Raw genomic sequence first — 22546 nt, forward strand, 5'->3', positions numbered from 1 at the left:
ATTGTCGAATGATTTTGCCAATAGTTAAAAATCTGGAGATTTCCCATTGTATCGCTTCTCTAGAAGAACTGAAAGACTTTCTCGAAATGACAATAGGGGAAGCTCAGGCCCCTTCAGCCGTAACAGAAGCTTTTCAAGTTGCCCCAGCGGCCACCAAGCCACCTTCAGTCATTTAAATTACGAGTTTGGCCCCAGGAGGCATTTCTTTGTAGATTTTAGATCAACCAGACCACTCCCTTCTTCTCCCCCAAACTTCACATGTATACTTCGTTACACTCTCTTTCTTGTCCTTGTCAAAGCTTTTACTATGGAGTTCCTCCAAAAACTAGCTATTACTTGTTTTCACTCAAATTATTCTATGGAAACAGTTCTAACTGGGTTTTCCGAAAACTTTCCAACTATTCATTCTTTGGACTCCACCTTTTACTAATGCATTCAAACTAAATTATTGTGCCATCAAAATCACTGCTTTAATACAACCTCTTTTCCAGTACAAAAATGGATGGGAAGACAGAACCAAAACCAGTCGAAGGACCACATTTCATTAAGTGACAATTACTTACACATTTTAAAATCATAAATTAATATTTATCTAAGCACTTATTGTGGGCCTAACTGTGTACTAACCTCAGGGGTTAAAGACTCAGGCATCTAAAAAATGAGGGGGAAAAAAAAGATAAATTCACACACAGAAAATCAGCACATATTTCCTGGGTATTTGTGATGTGCAAACCAATATACACATAGGAAATTCTGGTTACATGATGTCGATATAACAAACATCCAAACCTGTAGAGAATTTTTATGAGTTTATTTCAGCCAAACTGAGGACAAATGCCGAAAAGCAAAATCTCAATGGGTTGAAAAAATGCTCTGGAGAATGGCAGTTTTGCAGCTTATTTTATATATTAGAATCAAAGGAGGAGATGTTAAGGAGGGTTACATGAAATTCACTGGTGGTAGATTAAGGGGGTGGGAGAAAGCAAAGCAGGGAAATCTCTGGGATGGGATAAAAAGGCAAAATAGAGAAACACTTCTTTTACATTGGTGGGTACAGGAAACTTAGTAATTAACATTTATAGCACAGAGATAACAATGAGGGGTTATATGGTCTCGTGCTCTGTGCTCTCGTGCTGAGGGGTCTGGAAAAAAAAAAGACTGACATTTCAAAGGTATGTTTGTTATCTTAGATGCAGAATGACAACAGACTCACTTAAGGTAGAGATTGGCCTTTGTCAAGGAAGCTGCAGGCCAAGGATGTGAGTAACCGCCATAACCCACTTTTGGTTAGGAATTTTTATGTTCAGATCACCCTCTGTGGTTACTTTTGGTCTCTGAGTTGACCTGCCACGGAGGCCCCTCCCCTGAGCTTGTCAGGTTTAGTATGTGGCTCCCTTTTCATCCACAATGAGCACGCTTATATACATACACAAACATAGAATGCAAAGAGATAGTCATGCATTTTTATATATCAAACACAAAAGTATCATCCAACATGATGTAAGCTGCATTACAATGTATATTTTTAGGGTTAATGAATTGAAAATTTTCCATATAAGCAATGTTATTTATGGAACTAGCGATTAATTTCTAAGTTAGCCCACAAAGGTTTATTTAAGGTTAATTTAAATACTCAATATACAATAAAAATAAAATCTATAGCAATACTGATAAAAATAAATATGGCTAATTAGAGGCAGCATTATTTTTTATTCTTATATCTGAGGAAGAAATGATGAGAAAAAGAAATGGGTACTTCTGAAGAGATTGTATTGTGTTTGGTTTATTGGACCTAGGACAATAAATGTTGGTGCACAATAAATGTGGCTTGAATTGAACGACATTTTGAAAACCTCCCTACTTTTACCAGGTTTTACCTGTTAATGACACTGATTTTACATCTGATTTGTCTTCAAATAATATCATTTCCCACAGCTAAGGGTGAATCATTATTGATTCTCTTGCTTACTCCTTGGCAAAAAGAAGGGGGCTTCTTTTTTGAAGCACACATAACATAGATGATATCAAGACTTTCCCAAAACATAAAGGAGTTGCAATAAAAAATAAGAAAGAACGAAGGTAATCTAAAGAGAATGCTCATCAGTGAGAAAGAGACTTAGGTGTATTTAATTGTGGCAGATTCTGTAGATTGGATTACTCAACATGCATTTTCAAATTCTTTCTCCCTGGACTTCCTCTACTACGAAGGCTGCAGGATCTCCATACTTTAACCCAGCCAGGGGTAGCCATGTGGACACCGCTTTGGCCAATGTTTCAGGAGATAGCTATAAGGAAGGGTTTACTTTTCCAAACTGAAACACAAAAAGCCTCAGAGGGAGAAGGTTCTTCCTCCTCCTTCCTGCCAGAGGGGCAGCAGTCATCATGGAACCATGAGGTCAAATGTCACTTTCTCAAGATGGCACTGCAAAACGAACACTGGCTCAGATCTCTGATGGCATCAGGGAACTCTTCCTCAGCTCTCTACTGTCTCCAGACTTCTGCTTATACAAAAAAACATGAGCTCTTATGTGGTTAAGATATAGCTGGTCAGATGTTTTATTACTTAAAGCAAAATGTGTTTTTAAATGACAGGTTAATTGGACTATAATCAACAAAATGTAGAATACCGACTAGAGACCATCATCCGTCACCCGCAATCCTCCTTGGGATGGAGAAAAAAAGTTAGCAGTAAAGATATCTTAGATCAGAGTTCCCCATCGTTGCTACCAGGTGGTGACACCCATGCAGGACAGCTTGACAGCTAGTTTAATGTTTAACACAATGTTATAATAGAAGGTTGTCAAAAACAAGGTTAACAGGTCCAAAATGGAGTCGCTTAAGCTAGGCCTCACATCACCAAACCAAGACTTAACCTAATTATAGTTTTTTGCTCTCCCAGAAATGTAGTTTTAAACCAGTCAATTAAGAATCACCTGATCAGCACTAGTGAGGTGATAATCTTCCTGATAGACCCCTGCCATCCCCTAAAGGAAAGTGACTTTACCACAACCAATCAGTTTTGCTATATAACTTCTTTCTCCTGCTCCCTTTTGTCTATAAAAGCCTTTCATTTTGTATAGCTCCTCGGAGCTCCTTTCTATTTGCTAGATGAGATGCTGCCTGATTTATGAGTCATTGAATAAACCCCTAAGATCTTTAAAATTTACTCAGCTGAAATTTGTTTTTTAATAGGGCTTATGTGATTAAAGCACTCTTCTAGACATAAATAAATCTGCAGAGGGTCTAACTAGACATTTGTTTTGAATGGGATGTTCACAAGTTTGATTCTGCCCAGATGTAAGATAAGGACTAGAATTTTTAAATATACAAGTTATTTCTCTGGAAATTAATGTCTGCCTATATATGAACACTTATAAGGAACTAATTTTTCATTAACTCTTTAGACATGTTCATATTTTTCTCTCATCATTAATGCAAAATCTCCTTAAAGCCAAGTAGCATTTTTCCTTACTCATAGCTCTTAAGATAAATGTTATTTTAAAAAAAACAACTTTCAATTATTCAGAAGTTTTGAAACTCAAATTAAGATTTCTAAATCTATCCTTTATCTGATAGTATAAGTTTTAGGTTCTGCTTAAAAATGTTTTGCATCCTCTGTCCACCTCTTTCCATTTTTCTGGTCCCCAACCTCCAACTCCCCCCAGTATTCATTCCCCTTAATATCTTCATGAATAAAATGGATGCCAAAATGAACATCAGTGAAAATCTGACCTTAATTACCACAGAAAAAGCAAGTTAACTATTTAGCAAAAAAACTCTTTCCGCAACATTTTGCCTTAGGCTGGTACTCACACTTTAATCTTGTTAGGGCAAATAAATTGTTTGGGTTTTTATTATTGTTTCATTGTTGATTGAAGGGTGGAAGAAGAAAATCAGTTAAATCCTGAAACATAAATAATCAGTCCAAGATAGTATACGAGCCAAGATATATGTGTCTAGGAACAGCAAAATTTGCTCATTGCTGTGTTTCGTATACTCAGGGGAAGGGCTCAGGGGATATGACTCAAACTGCCCACGTGTCCAGAAGCCTAGTTATAGTATGATGTTTATGAAAATGAAGCATGTGACGGAGAACAATGTTTTCTTTTCAGCATTATGTGTTAAATTTTCTGGGAGACTAGATGCTAGCTATTAGATCCTGATAAAGATGCTAATGAGTATGTAAATCGTTCTTTAAAAGTACCAATCACTTAGTAGCTACAGGTGTTAAAAAATTAATCAGTGGCAGGAGTTTTTTATTAGATAAAGGAACTGCCTTGTCCCATGACACAGGCCCCGCCTTTGCTTTTAGTAAGGAAGGATGCCTCAGGGATGGATGGATCCACATTCACCCGTACAATCCAGACACAAGAACAATCCATTTGAATCAAGACAGGGAAATTCCCAGTGTTACTGGCAAAAGACTATTCTTTATCACCTCCACACTATGTTATCCTTGGAAGTTGCTTGATATAAAGCATGTCCTCTCTCACTTGACGAGTCTGAGGGTTCAGTCCAAGATTAGGCACATCTGCACATCTCATGGATGGCTCTGAAGCCACAGGAGTATACCCCTGTCCCCTCTTCCAGTAGCAATTTCCAGGGGTTGCCCCGCCCCACCTTTGGGATTCGCTCCTACCAAACAGCAAGAGGAACCATTCCCGTGTCTATCTCTTTCTCCTCTTATCTCAGCTTTCACTGGATCCCACCCAACGTTTTTTCTCCTCAGACTCCTGCACAAAAATACTCGGGGACAAGCTTGAAGCTGCCTTCTCTTTTTAAATGTAGGTGACTCTTACTTCTGCCCCTTTTGCATGCAAGTATTCCCTATAGAATCTAAGAGAAAAACAGAAGTGGTGGGCCGACTGCAAAAGGAGTGCTAACATTCGTTGAGCGCCAACGGCAGATGCTGCATGTCCCTGACGCCATATCCAATGTCCCGACTTCAACATTTCCAACCTTATTAAAGATAAGGAAAATGAGGCTAGGTGATGTTTACGAACTTCCCTAAGATTACATCCCAGAGCCTGACACCCAAATCTTTCTGACACCCAAAGCCCTTCAAGGCCTTCCCCATTCCTCTGCAACAATATAGGACAAATGGGTCTTTGTTTGCCCACGGTGTTTGTAATCCAAATCAGCATGAGGGTGATGGGCAGTATCTTCAAAAGGACCATGAGGCAGGGCAGTGGAGCTAAGAGATCATAGAAACCTTCACACAAAGAAAAATACGGACCAGAGAGGGAAGCTGACCTGCCAGTGGGCTAGTGGAGTGACCAGGAAGGTAACTAGACCTCTGATGATTAAATGTCCAGTTCTTATCCAAAGAAGCTTTGAGAGCAGAGCAATCCACCCCAGTAATGTGACTTTCTACCCCCAAAGCATTTGTTACCATAGAAACACGTGGCTGCACTCTATCCATAACAGTGCAGGGCATCAGACACTCTGAGGGTTAAATAAGATTCTATGACTTGGGGACCTAACCACCATTTATAGCACATTTTATTCCAAGTTGTAAGCAACTAATTTACAAATAAACTTTTGGAACACAGCCCAAGGGTAAGTTCCAAAAGAACTAAATCTTGTCTCCAGGCAGGAATGTGGTTCTTGCCTGACTGCTGAGGGATTTAACGGTTACTGGGCAACCAGGAATTAAATTCTTTAGGTAGCTTTAATTTATCTCTACCTACTCCTTATGGGTATTCTTTGGGGGATTAAAAAAACCATAATTTTTATCAAATAAGAAAATGATATTATAGCATCTTAGAACTAGAAATCTCTCCTTCTAAATCTTCATTTTCCAAATAAAAAAGCTAAGGACTAAAAAGTTCTTAGTAACTTGTCCTGGGGTCCCAAGTCAGCTAGAAGAAAAACAAGGTCTAGAAGCCAAGTCTTTTTCTCTTTTTTCTCGTCCCTGGAGGAAAAAAAGGGGTGCTTTAGTTGAATTAATAAAGTAGCTGAGGGACTATCTTAAAGAGGCACATCCCCCAAACTTTTCACATAAACCAGAAGCTCACTGTCCTGCATATTCCTCTCCCTTCTTTTCGTTATTATTTTATTGTAGTAAGAACAGTAACACTCCTATCTCAGCGTCCCTTCCTGACTGAGCCAGAGAACAAAAAACAAAGGCTCCTTCTCTTTGGGACTTCAAAACTACTCGTTTGGCTTAAGAGCTCCCACCTGCTCCCAGTTTGAACAGAGAGACCATGAATTTAACCTTAACAAGTACTTGACATCATATTCAATCTGGAAAACAATTTCCCAGAAGCAAGCAAGGCCTAATCTCATTGAAGTAGTTTCTAGAACCTTGGGATCTTAGGTTTTCAAGACTCGGCTCCTTCTTAACCACCCTGACATAGAAAGTCATGATTGTTTTGAAGTGAAGTGTGTTATAGGAGGAAGTCAGGAAGAGAGGATGAGAACATTTCTTTTAAAGAGCATCAGCAGTCCAAATCCTGAATTAAGAAGCCAGGTCCCAGACACTCCCTTAATGTGTCAGTATATACAATAGTTCATCCTCTCTGTACTTTGGACGATAATCTTTCTCTATTTAATAATAATGATGTTTCTGTTTGTTTTGGAAGTCATGAGAGCCAGTTAGCATTTATACTTTTGAATGGTTTCCTAATCTGACTTTTAAGGCTACTGGCTGCTGATGTTAAGCTTTGTATTTATTTCAGTTTATGTCTCATAAACGTATTAACGTAACTCTCCATGTAGCAAATTTTCATTCGCAAACTGTCAGGCTATTACTCTTCAGAAACAAAAAGCCAAAACTTGAGTTGAATTATATAAAAGGTGATGGCATCAAAGAGCATTATGTCTATTATTCTACCAATGCGTAAACACGGGCGTCTTTATATGCACGTTTGCTTGTATATGCATGAAATATCTACAGAAGGAAATACAGAAACTTCTTGTCCACACTTCTGTGGACAAGAATTTCCACAGACAAAGAATTTCTTCCAAATTCTTTGTTTCACCCACCATCTTCCAGAAGAGTACTACTGTATAACAGAAGAACTAATGGAGAAAAAAGAAAAATTGGTGTGTTCTAAGTTATGATGCTGCAGGAAAAAGAACAGTAATAACGGCTATCGCTTATTGGGTGCTTACTGGATATTAGCCATCAACACGTCAATTCTGATAGAATACCTCCAACTCTGATATTGTTATTTCAGTCCCACCTTACAGACAAGGAAACCAAAGGCCAAAGGATTAAAACTCACATCTTTTTGACTCACATCTGTTTGATCTAAATTATGATTCCGTCTCCGAGTTTGCTTGGGCAAGCAACCTTAATTTCCCCAAACCTTCAGCTTCAGTTTCTCCATGCGGAAAGGGACAGTAACAGTACCTGTTCGAGGGCTGTTGTGAAGACTACATGAAACAGTGTATCTTAAGAGCTCCTAGGAGAGATATATCCAAGATATATACTTGCTCAGTAAAAATTAGGAATCTTACCCCAGCATTTTATACATTAAATGCAATAAACAAGGAATCTTTGTACCATGTTGATGATTCTAAAACATTTCTTTAGTTCTCCTTCCCAAATGCCCCCAGGATACTTCCTCTTCAAAAAGGCCACTGTCACTTCAAGGAAGAAATGTTAGCTCAGGGGCTAAATCACTGGTTTAGGAGTTTGAAAGTACATTTAAATCCCAGCTATGCTACGTGAGCAAATTACCTATTTTCTTTGAGCTTCCTCTGCACCATGGAGATAATAGCATACTTCATGGGGCTTTTGATAAGATTACTGAGAAATATATGCTGTGGAAAATTAATCAGAAATATAAACGTATGACGTTCATACATTGATGTGAATGGCCCAAAATAAATTTGTATGAAAAGATGAACTACATAAATAAATCCATAAGTATATACATCAGTAAAATTCAGATCCACTTCCTATTGCCCCAATTTGCGATTTCCTCTTTTTTGTTAGATGGAATCACCGTTCTCTGTGTCACCAAGGCTGAAAATCTAGAAGGCATCTTCTAACTCTTTTCTTTAAAGCCCATCCAAATCTGTCACCCCTTTCAGGTAATTCTATCTTGGGGAGAAAAACTTCTGGAGTCATGCCCCCTTTTCTTTCTCCCATTGCTATCCTAAGATCCTGAACATCTCAACTGCCACAAAGCAAAACAAAGTAAAATAACTAACCTCCGCTTCTCTCATCATCCTATCAAATTCTTATCTCTACAAACAGAACAGTGGCTTCATCGTCTCTCTCTTCTGAAGCTTCAACAATGTTTTCCCATTGCCAATAAAATGAAATTGAAATTTCTCATTCTATAATTTAAGGTACTCAATTTACCCTTAATTTAATGGCACTGAATCAGGGTTTTCTTCAAAACTCTGGAGTAGAACAATGTCCTCAATGACCCTCAAACAAGCTAGTCTTTCTCTTAATTATACCTTTGTTTATGCTGTTTCATCCTCTCTGTAATATCTTAGCCTACATTTCAATTTACCTAAGTGTTACAAAATTCCTTCCTAGAAAGAAGTAAAATTCCTTCCTTACTCTCCAAATAGACTTCCCCAGTGATTCTAATCAATATTGCTTTTACCTACATAAGGTACCACACATTTGACCTTGTATTCAGTAAGTTGCTATACATAGCATTATACAATTTATTAACAGTTCCATGTATATCAGTTTTATTCCCCAAAGAAGACATTGAGGTCTTTCGTAAAGATGAAAGACCATCAGTTCATTTCTAGAATCCATACATAACAACTAGAAAGACAGCAGGTAAGGATGAGGTGCGCACGTGAGTGTGTGAGTGAGTGTGAGAGTGTGTGTGTGTGTGTGTTTGAGTTTAAACCTTCAGTCATTCCACCTGGAGACATTTCAATGTGCCTTGAAAAACAAAACGGGTATATGCTGGCATTAATAGACTATTATATCAGCAACATGAGGAAGTAACACGGTTGTCAATTGGGTTCCAAAGACGGAAAGGACTTAAAATAACTTAAGCGTTTCCCCCTTTGGCAACAAGTACTAGAGCTGGTTGGTGCTCTTCATTGTCACAGGCAAGTTGTATCACAGCATAAGGTCCTTTGCATGTCTGAGTTCACACGAGCTTGGGAGATAAACATGGATTGTGACTATGTTTCTTTGTATCCTGTTACTCAGAGCAGGGCTTGGAACATTCTAAGTACTCCATATTTATAGGGAAAATACCAATGCCTTACATGGGAATATAAAAGTAAACTGTCCGGGCCAGCCCAGTGGCTCAGGCGGTTAGAGCTCGATGCTCCTAACTCCGAAGGCTGCCGGTTCGATTCCCACATGGGCCAGTGGGCTCTTAACCATAGGTTGCCAGTTCAATTCCTGGAGTCCCACAAGGGATGGTGGGCAGCACCCCCTGTAACTAAGATTGAACACAGCACCTTGAGCTGAGCTGCCACTGAGCTCCCGGATGTCTCAGTTGGTTGGAGAGCATCCTCTCAACCACAAGGTTGCCGGTTCGACTCCCGCAAGGGATGGTGGGCTGCGCCCCCTGCAATTAGCAACGGCAACTGGACCTGGAGCTGAGCTGCACCCTCCACAACTAAGACTGAAAGGACAACATGACTTGGGAAAAAAAAAAGTCCTGGAAGTACACATTGTTCCCCAATAAAGTCCTGTTCTCCTTCCCCAATAAAATCTTTTAAAAAAAAAGTAAACTGCCCATACCTGTGCTATGTATGAGGCAGGAAACAACCTTTCTCTGCCCCGTAACTGAATAGCCCTTTATTAGTTTATTAAAAGCGAACCCCTGTAGTTTAGGGCTCTGTACATACTAAAAATGCGAAGAAACTGGAATTGTCATAGAGAATAAGAAAATCTAACATAATGGGTGGATAACAGGTCTACCGAGGACAGATAAAGACATTAGGCTTGTTTAGCTTAGAGAAGAGAAGGCTAAGGCATAATTCAAAAACTGTATTGATGTAATCAGGAGTCTCATCACCAAGAGTTCCTCAACACAATGAAAGGAAGCTCCCATTGTATCAGAAAAGTTTGGAAGAGTTTTGTTTGGTTAAATTGGTTTCGCTTTTACATCACTCACAAAAGAGGAAAAATGCTCAGTAAACATTTAAAAGTAAATGTTCATGATCACTGGCAATGAAAGATATGCAAATAACAACAATGGGATGGTTTTATTTTCCCTACTACAATAGCAAAAGTAAAAATAATGTTCCATGCTGTCAAGGGCATTGTTAGATGATGGGCAGTATCATGTATTTAAGAGTGTGAATGGGTACAACTTTTGAGAGAATTTCAGGCATATATACCAAGAAACCTAACACATTAATACCCTATGACTCGGTGATTCCACTCCTATGATGATGTTCCTTCACAGTCTAACTTAGGGCCTGAAAACAAACTGCAAACAAGTGTGGAAAACATTATTAGCTCCATACTCTTTAACTGCATCTTGGCCAGAAAATGTAACAGAAGAGGCTCCAAACCTTAATTGATAGTGTAATGAAGAACTTTGAACAGAATGTGGTAATTGTAGGCACTAACGTTTTGAGAAAATAAAAGTGTTCTGCTAGCCATTCTCTTTCGAGATAGATAAGTTACAGCCAAGTGAATTTTTACATATCAGTTATTGTACAAATTAAAACTTACAGAAATGTATCATAAAGCTGAGTTTCTCTCTAAATTTGTTTGCTAAGAAGGGCAAAGATTTTCCCGTAATATTGAAAGTTTCCAAGGATAGCTGCCTTGTCACCTTGAGACTGTAAATATCTCGTAAAAGAAATTTTATCCATTGAAACATTTGTGGTAGAAAACTGATCACTTACATTTATAAACTATATTTATCATAGGATAAATTTAACTTATCAACCTTCTGATTATCGACTGCCTATTTCTGACCTCGCAGACTTTATTCGGTAACATCTCTGACACATAAGTAGCTTGTTATCAGAAGACATCATAACACCTTATTTGGCTTTCTTCTCAGAGCTTGTTTGTAATAAGTCTTCAGAATCTTACAGATTTATTGCCATAAATTTAACACAAATTTTAATTTCCTTTGTCACAAACTAATTTTTGAAAAATGGGAAATTATTTTTAAAAGGTGGTACTTCAAGAAAATGCAACTAGGAAAAAGTAATATCCCTGAAGAATTGTTAAGAATGAGAGAAAACTTATGATATTTAATGAATAAAGTAGGATACAACATTATAAACATAATATTATCTCTAACAACTATATAAAACTACACAGAAAAAAAGGATTGGAAGCAAGCAATCCTTTAAAATGTAAATGGTGATTATTTCTGGGTGCTGAGATTTGAGGTGATTTTTATTTTCTTTTCACACTTTTTCCAAAATTTCTGGAATGAACAGACATTTTAATATTCAAGAAAAATCGGATTATACAAAATTTTATACCTTCAATAAGCTTTATTTTCCATAATATTTTTACCCTGTTGTACTATAGTTTAGGATTCACAATGCTTGGCACACTCTTAAATATTTATTGAGTCAAGGAACCAATGAGTAAGTGACGCTATCGGCACATCAAATTGTGTTGTGTTTCCTTCCCTGGTTATTTAAATTCCAGATCCATACTGATTCTTTCTTTCAAGGGTCTTATCTTCTTGATTATCAATTAGTTACTCCTCTTAGGACAAAATGAATTCCAGAACAACAGTTCACCTGGTTTTGCTAAACTATCTAATTGCCAGTGAAATCTACAACTTAATCAATATACCCTATTTTTACTATTATGAGCCTTTATCTTCTACATTCTGGAAAGAACTCCATCTCCATCTCTCCACAGAGTTCCATCTTGCCAGTTTAATAATCAGCCTTCAGAAAATATCATCTATATCTTTCCATCTTCATGAATGGTATTTGTCTTCTTCCCCAGCAAAATCACTCTCCCTTGCTCTACTGTGTTTCATTTCAATGAACATTTATTTACTCAGAGGCTACCATACACCAGGCACTGGTCACAAAGGTGAGGTAGACGGTCTTTGCTTTAAAGAAGTTCATTAGTCTTGAGAGACTTGACAAGGAACAAGTATAAACAATGCATGTAGTACAATCAAATGCATAGGAGTTTATCTTCAGTGTTTGAAATTCTGTGCAGATGACTTTTTTTTTATTGCTACCTCCTCTTTTCTTGTTTCTAGTTTAGTTCCCTTTGAACCCAGTGTGCCCTTCTACTGCCTTTTCTAAGTCACCTCAGATCAGTAAGTGCTAAGAAAACTTTGAAGGCTTCGTGTTTCTCATCCCTGAGTACTGGCACAGATGGTTGGCTGCATTGCCATCCAGGTCTCCTGCACTTCAACCACTTGCTTGTTTCTTCTCAGATCCATTCTCTGACCTTTCGCCTTGCTCTGCTCTTTATTACAGAGAATGGCATTGTTCTGCTCCCTTACCAATTGGCTTCCAGGGAAGTTTGGCCAACGGGAGTCACTGGAAGAAGACTAGAGGGCATGAGGAAAGGAAAGGACAGGTATTTCTCCCTTTTGCTCTCTGCCTTCGCCAAAAGCTTTGCCAGTAGCTGTGTCTCCTTCCTGGCTCCAACTCTCTCCCATCAGCCCCTCCCTCAGTGGTCCCAAATGGCCACTGGTTCTAGTTCCAGCTGATAACCATGGCTACTGGGGTTCTGGTGATACCCTTCTTTCCACTGTCCCTCCAGCCCTAGGTATAGCAGAGGCTCCTTGCTGTCTGTTTGGCTTCTTAGCTCTTCCATCATTAGGTAATCAATTTTTGGCATTACATTCCCTCTGTTTGAAATAACTAGAGTGGTTTCTATTTTCTGACTGGACCCTGATTGATATATCACCCAAGTAACAAATCTTAGCATCAAAACCCTCAGCATGTCATATAAAGCTTGTCATGCATGGTCTCATCCCACCTTAACTTCCTCTGTAGCCATCCCCTTGCCCCCTCCCCTACCATAATAGTGCCACCACCATTTGGTTAGGTGTTTACTATGTGTCGGGCATTTTTCTGAGCATGGCACATTGTTTTACAGGCTTTCTCCTTTATATTTATGAATTATTGGGCATGTTTCTCTACCAGCTTGTTTTTACGACACATATATTAGATTTTGTACTTTATTTAAACTTCTAAGGTCTTAAAGACACAGATAAGGAGAGATATAACGTTACACACACACATATGTATTAATAAAGTCATCTGCATTTATGATGAAAGGTTATGGTGTGAATTGTTTTCTATTACCAAAGGTGTATTATTTTAGAATTGGGAGACAATAAAGAACACCGTATAAAGTTTGTTATTCTACTTTGCATTTCAAATTAAAGGAAGTGCATACTTGCCTGAAGTTGGGATAAATTGTGATCAGGTGAACCCTGGTACCTTGGTTAAGAGGTAACCTACTTTAGGAAAATTAAGTGGCTCCTCAAGTGTCACTTAAAGACCTAAACCTGGGTGACCCTCACTACCTGTTGGTGTCTGAACTCAGGAACCCAATAGGTTTTGGATAAGGAGGGACGTAATATATGAATATGATAACAACACTAATAATAATAAACAGTGCATTATCGTAATCATCATCAATGGCAATTATAATCCTTTCAGTTACTATGTCAGATATTTTGTCATTTTATATATATTCTCTCTAATTCCCACAAGACTCTCTAAGGAAAGTGGTATCATAACTACTTAAGAAACTGGTAAGTTGGGGTTCAAAATTGTTAGTGCCTTTGTCTTTGGCCACAGAGAACTGGTGGCAAAGTCAGAATTCAAATCCACATCTCACCAGCCTCAAAGTCAATAAACGATTTTGCTGTTACATCACATTCCCTCCCAACCTAAACTCATAAAGTGACAACAGTAAAGTCACAGTAAATCACTTCCCCATTGAATTCATCACATAATGTAAAGAGTACACATACCACATTTTGTATTCTGGATAAAAACAAACTTGTATTTGAAAAACATCACATTCTATACATTATATTTAATTGTATGAACGGGGGAGGCATTAAATTAGGCAGGACGGGGCTCTGCCACTTCACACCTGGCCCTTTCCTATAATGGGGTGAGCTCCAAAATAATTGCAAGAAGGGCTGTGAAATGATAATGAAGAGAAGATCCCTCCTTTGCCTGAATTTGTCTCAACTGGCAAACTATAAAGTACCACAAATAACATTTTTTCAGGTGCACTTTGTTTGGTGCTAATTAATTATCCTACCCCCATCCAAGGTCACTTGATTCGAGCTGACATTTCTACTTTCAAAAATTCAGTGCTCTAGAACAGTGCTAGTCAAAGAATGGTGCTTCACAAGGAAAGATACTGGGAATGTGTTAAGCAACTTTTATAGCAATATGACATCCAAATGTGTGATGAATGGGCTCATTTCACAGAACAGAGTACAGACCAGATCAAGCCTCGCAGAACTTGTGCAGTGAGTTAAATATATGAGTGCATACTAGTCAGTTTCAGTAGGACCACCTACAAGTCTGTGATGTACTGTATGTTAAAAAAAAAAAAAGCCTGCTGCGAAGCATGGCTCTAGAACTGACAGCCTCTTTAATAAACTAGAAAGCAAAATATAAAAAGAATAACTTTCCTACAAAAATTAATGCTTGATAAAAATACATATGTAAACATATAAATGTGTGCATACACACAGACACATTCACACATATGCAACATATGTCCCAGTTACATAAGCTTCAATTTATGAGGGGACATACACAAGGACTTCCCCGGAGTTATGCAATGGACCAAGACTTTGTGCAATGGCAAATTCTGAAACATTCTCACAGAATATCACCAATTCAGAAATAAGCTAATGACTCATCCACTATGTCATAAGAGAGTCTTCCAGAATATTTTTAGGTCATTTTATTACTACTGTAGAGGATACAAACTTTAAAAACTCACTATCTATTTTATAGAGTGTCCTGACTGTTCTGAATCTCTTTCCAGCAAAATTGTAGCTCCCGAGAGACATACAGAGGTAATCAGACTTGTGGGCTTAAAAAAGAAATACCGGGGATAGCTGAAGAAGAGGAGACACATTTTTAGATGCCTTTACTTTGTGTGCAAAAACTGTCTGCTGCAGACCACCTACATAAAATTGTACACATCCTGCACTTTTTGCACAGCTGCAGGTGTAACCCTAATGCTTCTCTTATTTAGATCAAGTAAACTACAATTTGGCAGCTCTTTTAAATTGTACACGGGTCTAAGTCTGAGAGAGAATCCTTTTGAGTTCCCTTCTGAAATAAACTTTGGAAGATACAATTCAGAAATATCTATTTATTTATGTTCTTCAATTAGAAGCTTTAAATCAAGTTATTTGAACAAGAAAACAGTATTATAAAAGAATATTCTAGAAAAATGCCATAAATTTTGATTTGAAGACTACATTTCTATTCTACAAATGGGGAAAATCAATTGAGCCTAAGTGAAGTTAAAAGAGCAGATTATTTTTCTTTTTTCTTTTATAAGCAGGATAGAAGTAAAGGAAGAACATTTATAACAGCCTTAATGTCTTATGTCTTCTATTTTGCAAATCTGAGTAAATCTCCTGTGCTAACTTTGTCAGCGAGGGAATATAGAATGTCATTTGAGATTCCATAGCTTAATTACGCTGATAAAGCAATTTTATAAATCATGCTACGAGTAATGGATATTCCTTTGAGAACAGTGAACTAGCAGCCATAAAATGTGTACTCTGGACTTGGTTCCTTATCAGTATGAATAAGTCAAAGCAAGCCTTGCGCCTTGGTCTGCTCAAGTCCAAATGGAAAGAAGGAAATAGTTGCCTCATCCACTGATATGGTAGCATTTTTTTCCCAAATCAAAAATAGGAAGTGTACTCAAAGGGATGGCAGGACAGAAAATCTAAAACTGAAATGGACAGAAAATTCAGGTCAGATACCAGCTATATACCTAATTTACAGCTGTGAAAGGATAAAATACGGTTATTTCTGAAAATTCTCTGCACACTGTAACCGGCCACACAAATGAAAGTGCAATTATAATAAAGGTGGTGATCCTAGTATTCACGTATTCTAGGCTGGTGGTAACAAAAGAAAAACTGGGGAGTTGGGCACAGCATTCATAAAACCAAGCCCTAATCTAGCCAGAAGTTAAAGTAAAACCAGACAATCGAAGATCAAGAGAAAGCAAAGGACTAGCTCAAGGTCACATTCAAGCTGGGACCTGAATTTAGATAGTCTTTCCAGTTCCAGGCATTATGCTAATGAAAAATCGAAAGGCAGAGTTTTCAATACTTAGCAACACTTAAGGAACTAGAATAAGAAACAAGGAAAGGAATGTGCTAAATATTGAGTAGCTATGTTGCGAACAGTTTGGTTTACCAAACATGCTGAGAAAAGCATTAGGTCAAGTTCTCAAAGCAAAAGGAATTCATTGTCATTCAGAATCCCGCAGTTCCTAAGCCATGGGCATCCTCAGGAGGGAATGCTTAATGGAATGTAGAAAGCCTATCAAAAGAGATGGGAGAATAAGCTCACTTACTCTCCTTCTTCTTGGCAAACTGAGGACAGAGGTGCAAGATTTCTGTGGCAGTGTTTCTAACTCTATCTTGACAGCTGCAATTATTTATTAAAAATGATATTCATGTATCTTGAAGAAGCTCTTAGGCTCTTAACTGGGGCTTACCTAGTCCTCTTAACTAAGACTGCTCAAGAACCACACCAACCTCAGACCCATCAGACTCTAAAACTAAGCCCTCATTTTAACATTCTGAAGCTCTTCTCAGGCAACAGATGTGAGGCTAAGGGCCACATGTTGATGGACTGCCTTCAAATCACAAGGGTTTTTAAGACCACTTTTCTTGAGAATCCTAAAACAGTCATAAGTCCATTTCTGAAAGTTGAGAACTTTTGCATCACTCGGGTGAGCACCGTGAATACTGAGTGCCAAAACTTGGGTAAGAGCTATGAGGGGCTAGATCCTCTTCAAGAATGCCAGAACTGCAGGAAAAGAGGAGAACCATTACCCCTAGAGAAAAAACTGCTGGTTAGAGGGGCTTCAACGAAGGAAAAGGAAATTGGGATAAGTAATGTCAGATCATACATACAGCAATCTAGATTGCAATGAACGGTTTGAAATAAAGTCAGTTAACCTGAAGCTTAATGATTCTCTCTTCCTGTGACCCTAGTTTTACCTATGTGTCTCCTTTGCAAACTACTGTTGCTTTGCTATATTGCTGGTATCACTAATGTAAACATCTCACATTGTAATTCAGAAAGGAACCATGGAGGGCAGCACATAAAGATTATATTGTATTTATAAACATACCTACAATAAGACAAACTAAGAAATACTTTACTTTTAAGCAGCACATATTGTGTGTGTGTGTGTGTGTGTGTGTGTGTGAGAGAGAGAGAGTGAGAGAGAGAGAGAGAGAGAGAGAGAGAGAGAGAGAGAGAGTTAGTTTAAAATCTCAGTGATGAACTCAAGAACCTAGACATAAATTGTGAGAAAACGACAGGGTTTTAATCATATAATCACACTTCACATAAATCAATACTATATAAGTATTTCAAAATAAATTCCAGAGCACATTGCTATCTCACATATACTGATTTTGTAAATGCCTTCTGGAGCCTTAAAGAGCTTTAAGGTTTTCTTTCTTTTCTTTTTTTTTTTTTTTAAGGAGGGTGTAGGTCACAGTGGCCCATGCGGGAATCGAACCAGCAACCTTGGTGTTATCAGCACCACCCTCTAACCAACTGACGTAACTGGCCACCCGGAAGAGCTTCAAGTTTTAAATCACCAAGATAACATATTGGAACAACAGTTTTTCCGTTACACTTGTAAAGATGCTAAAAGAAACCTGAAATTCACCTTATGAATTGAGCATATTATTACTTCTAAGAAACGATGTAGAATATGCCTTCTCAACAACAAATGGATGGCCCTATGGGCTTGTGGGAAATATCTAGAGAGCCTCCCTACTTGATGACAGCTTTGCCTCACTCTGCCTGTAAGACAGGGATGGGTGGCAAGATCTTCTCCCTGTTGTTTGTTTTCCCAGAATGTGCATTTTTTAAAAATAGGAATGATTAAACTTTTAGAAACGCATTTGTCTGCAGAGTCAGCCAAAGGTACTTCTTGAAAAATTAGGATCAAAGCAAGTTTTGGAAAGATTCCACCCCACCTCAGCCCAAAGTAAGAGAGAAACAAAATTCTTAAGACACTTTTGTCCAATACCCTAATTTTAAAGACAAGGATATAAGGCCCATACAAAAATAGATACGGAAAACTTTGTTTTCTATATACCGTTCATCCCACCACAGTGGGGGTAGTCAGAGAAAAATGCTGACAGAAAACTGTTTTCGAATTATTCTTATTGATTTCTTTCTTGTGAAAACAAGACAATGCATCTGCCAAACCGTTAATGTTGCATAAAAATTTTTCTGGAGACCTTCCAATGCTCAAATTCCTAATGACTGTCAGGTCATCATTGTAAACATTTAAATTATTTCTTTACTATGAATTGTTTTGTGTTTTGTGTGGGAGTCTGACGATTTTTCCTCTCATAACTTAGAATTTTTTGAATGGGTACACAGCTTAAAAATAAGGGAAAAGCACAAATATTTTTTAACATTTGATAAATAGTGCATTCCAAAAAAAGTTTTAGATCTGTTGAGAATAACCTGAGATGAATTCTTTTATATTTTTTTAATCAAAAATGTTAGTCGTGTCTTCTTTACCACTAAAAATTTTTAAGTCTGCTTTTTTGTGAATGGATGTATTTAGAGAGTAACAACGCACGAGAGGATATCCCTCTGTTTAAATTTACCTGATCAAGTCTAAGGAAATCAGGGCATTTAAACATAAATTCTGTGTGTGTGTTTATGTATGTATGTATGTGCAGCTATTACTGCTTTTTGTCATAGGTGCTCATTGGTTAATGAATTATAGCTGTAGGGACACTGAGGAATGGGGTAGGCAGAGTTTTGATGAAGAAATTTTTTTGTGAAATATGTAACTGTAAATAATATAAATTCATTGTAGAAAATCAGGAAAAGAAGAACGAAAAAGAAAAATCACCTGGAATTCTATTAACTAGAGATCTCCAATATGAACATTTCAAGTAATATAGCCTTCCATCAGTTAATGCTCAAGTGCTACTTTTTCTGTCCTTACAAAATATTTTTGACTTATAACACTATGCTGTTCAAACCACGGGTAGAGTGGAACACTTGAATGCTTTTGGGGGCAAGGCAGATAACAGGGTGTATTGAACAGGCTGGTTGGGGAGTTTGACAAAAATGGAAATTGGAAACCTCCTCAGAAGTGGGCACACTTAGGAGTGTGTTACATTTCATGCATATTGTGAACCACTGCAGCTTGTACAGTAGAGATATGTCTGGGGTGGGGGTGGAGATAAGCAACGTCTTGATATTGTCAACATGTTACCACAGACAAGAGGTTCAGGTTCTATTAGGAGAGTGACCTAAGGATAGTCTAAAACATTTAACGCACCACTCAACACCCGTTTCATGAATTGAGTGCAATTGAAGGTTTCCAACCATTTCACCCAGCTCAAAACAGCAACCGGGCCCTAAAGGGATACCTCATGAGGAAAAATATAAGCCAATATGTAATAAAAAAGAGAACGTTTCTTTTCATTATGTGATGCTTGTATTTCAACTTTGAAACACTATAATTTGGGGGTGGGAAGGGCATTAATGGTACTTAATCTTACAGGTTATCTTCGCGATGTAGACATATCACAAACTAAATCAATCATTCCATGTGTGCCTGGCAATAGTGAAAAGAGGAGTGTCTGTTGTCTAAGAAGGCCACCATACTATTGCTAGAAATGCACTGGTTTGTTCCAGAAATACCATGCAAGGTACTATCTATCCATAGGTAAAAATGTCAACTTGTACATATTTGTAGCAGGTGCACAGTATCCTACACGGACAAACCAGTACTTTACTAAGGGAACAAAATCAAAGTGAAAACACTAACAGAAGACCCAGCACAAATCCCAGGGTATTTGCCATGTAGCCCTGATAAATGGCTTTGCTGCACCTGACTTCACCGCCCTGTGAAATACAGCAGTGGACACCATCCACCACAGGCAGGATGGTTGCTGATTTGTTACATGTACTTCACATACAGTAGACTCCCAATAAATGGTAGATGCTATTTGATGAGTCAACACTGGATAAAAGTTAGCCCCAGTACTGTTTGATTATAACAAAAATAGTGGAATCTTAGTTTTGAAATCTGAAAAACAAATTTCGGCACCTAGTTCACTTCCAAGATGTTTGTTATTAGGACAGCAAACACCAGAATTTCAAATGTGGTCGAAATTGACCATATATTTATGACGGCTGCATTTTATTATATGTAAATTATCTCAATAAAGTTGATTCCATTCAAGAAAAAGTTTGTAATAAATGAGCTCTAAATTCCCCCAGCAACTGTAAAATTCCATTATCTTCCAAAGTCAGATCATTTATCCAAGGTCACAAATCATGCTAGAACACCAGTTTTGAAGTTAGCACCACATTCAACCTACGGAGAAAACTTGAGAAACATGACGATGAAAAGTGTATTTAATTCCTATCGAGGAATGAATAGGCACAAGCACCTATTCATTGATAGTTCATAATTAATTTTTTATCAACCATATTTGTGATTTCTCATTACAGAGTAATTAAAAGTAAGCTGGCAGCTCCTTAAAGGGATCCACTCAACATTGCCAAGCTCTTCATTACATGTTTCGTGTATATGTATACGTCAGGAGTCTTCTGCAGGGGCTGAAATGGAACCCCTGAGTTGATGTCTGCTTTGGGGGTTTAAAGACACCACCACTTCCCCCAGACCCAGATTTCGTGAGGGAGTCTTTTTCTTGGCAGTAGATCCCAGCAATCACCCTGGGATCACTCTTAGCCATGTTTCAGAAGACAAGCCTGAGTCTCACAGATCTGTTAGCTCCCAGAACTGCTCGCATCCATCCCTCCCCAGTAGTTAGATGCTGATATATTCCTGTCTTGTGAGATTGTCTTGAGATGACGGGAAACCCTTCTCTGGCCTTCCTTTCTTCTTTTCTCCATAGCAAGAACCTTTTTCCCTGCTCCATAACCAGGGTATAAAACATCCTTCCCCCTCCCTACCCTCTGAATGTGTGGTAGATCAGGTACCCCCACTGTGTTCCCCCAAATCCTTGGGAGCAGGATCTCCCTTTCTCCAGACTCATTCCCCCTTTTTCTTTTCCCTCTCAGTGTTGTCTGAATAAAGTATGAATTCCTTTGTGTTAAAAAAAAAAAAAAAAAAAAGTAAGCTGGTAGAGAATACAATGCAATGAAATGGAAATATGGCCACGGTACATTACCTTTAGGTGAAAAAAAGCTGATTATACAACAGAATGATCCAACTTTTGTAAAAATATATGTATGGAATATTAAACTCTCTAAGAGGTGAGTTATAGATGATTTGTCTTTTCTTCTTTAGCTGTTAGCTTGTCATATTTCTAAACTAATGACAATCATCATTTTAAAAGAAAAGTACATTAAAATATCACAACTAGAGATCACTGTAATTAGAGTGGAAATTACTAGTGGGCTGAGTCTGTGTAAACCAGAGGTTATAATCAGGAGGCCCACAGACAAGTTTAAATTAGCTCTTTCTTGACAGATTCCTAGTTTCTCTTGAAAACCCTGAAGTCCCGAAAACACTGGGCTAGGACTACCAGCTACCCCAGGACAGCCGCTGTCCACTTCAGCTGAACTTGTCATTCTCTCATTTGCCAAAATATAAGCATTCAAATTTTCCACCTGTGGCCTAAACAGTGCAACGGTGTACGAGCCAGGAGTATTCTGCAGGGGCTGAAATGGAGCACTTTACATTTAGCTGATCCCAATTTTCTTTCCATTTTAAAAAAAGTGTGAGAGCGTGTGTGTACTGATGTGCATGCATGCATACACACACTTGCTGCTAGACTGAAATGGCAAAATATTAGTTGAAATGTATTAGATATGTGTGGCTAGTAGAATTATGTGACTCCTTTTCTTTTTCATGCTTTTTATTTGTAGTTTTCAGATTTTCTAGAAGGAACTTATATAATTTATAAGTAGAAAAAGTTTAGAAAAACAGTTTTTTGGGGCTAATATCTCCTATCCCATTCCTTAAAGTCTCTATAGCTGCAATACATTAACCAATGGGAACCTGTGATGGAAGACAGTAATAGTTACACACACACACACGCCATATACATACTCATATATATGTATATACATATCCAGAATTTGCTTAAGCACCCTGATTCCTATGGGCTTTGTCATGCAACTTTAAACCCAGAGTTTACCTTATGCATTTTTATCTGTAAATATGTCCATTCGTAAAAAAGCAAACTTAAAAATTTTTCAGTAGTAGAGAAGACATGACTATGTATTGTTATTTAAAAACAACTATAACAAGTTATGATATAACAGAATTCACTTCAGATCATTCCTGATGGAACTAAATCGGTATAGACTAGACTTTTCATCAAGGATGAGAAAGATGGTGTGTTCCCCTTACTTGGAGGCTGTGTATCTGTTCAAAAAATTCCAAATTGTG

At 37.9% G+C, this 22546-nt stretch overlaps 1 protein-coding gene across 11 annotated transcripts in view; it reads right to left on the reverse strand.

The window, feature by feature from the left end:
- DMD (dystrophin) overlaps positions 1 to 22546 on the reverse strand; it is a 2122179-nt gene that overhangs the window by 128081 nt on the left and 1971552 nt on the right. The window lies entirely within an intron of this gene.

The sequence above is a fragment of the Rhinolophus sinicus genome, chromosome 18 (genome assembly GCF_057876585.1).
Source record: "Rhinolophus sinicus isolate RSI-liver-muscle chromosome 18, RSI-T2T, whole genome shotgun sequence".
Lineage (NCBI taxonomy): Eukaryota > Metazoa > Chordata > Mammalia > Chiroptera > Rhinolophidae > Rhinolophus > Rhinolophus sinicus.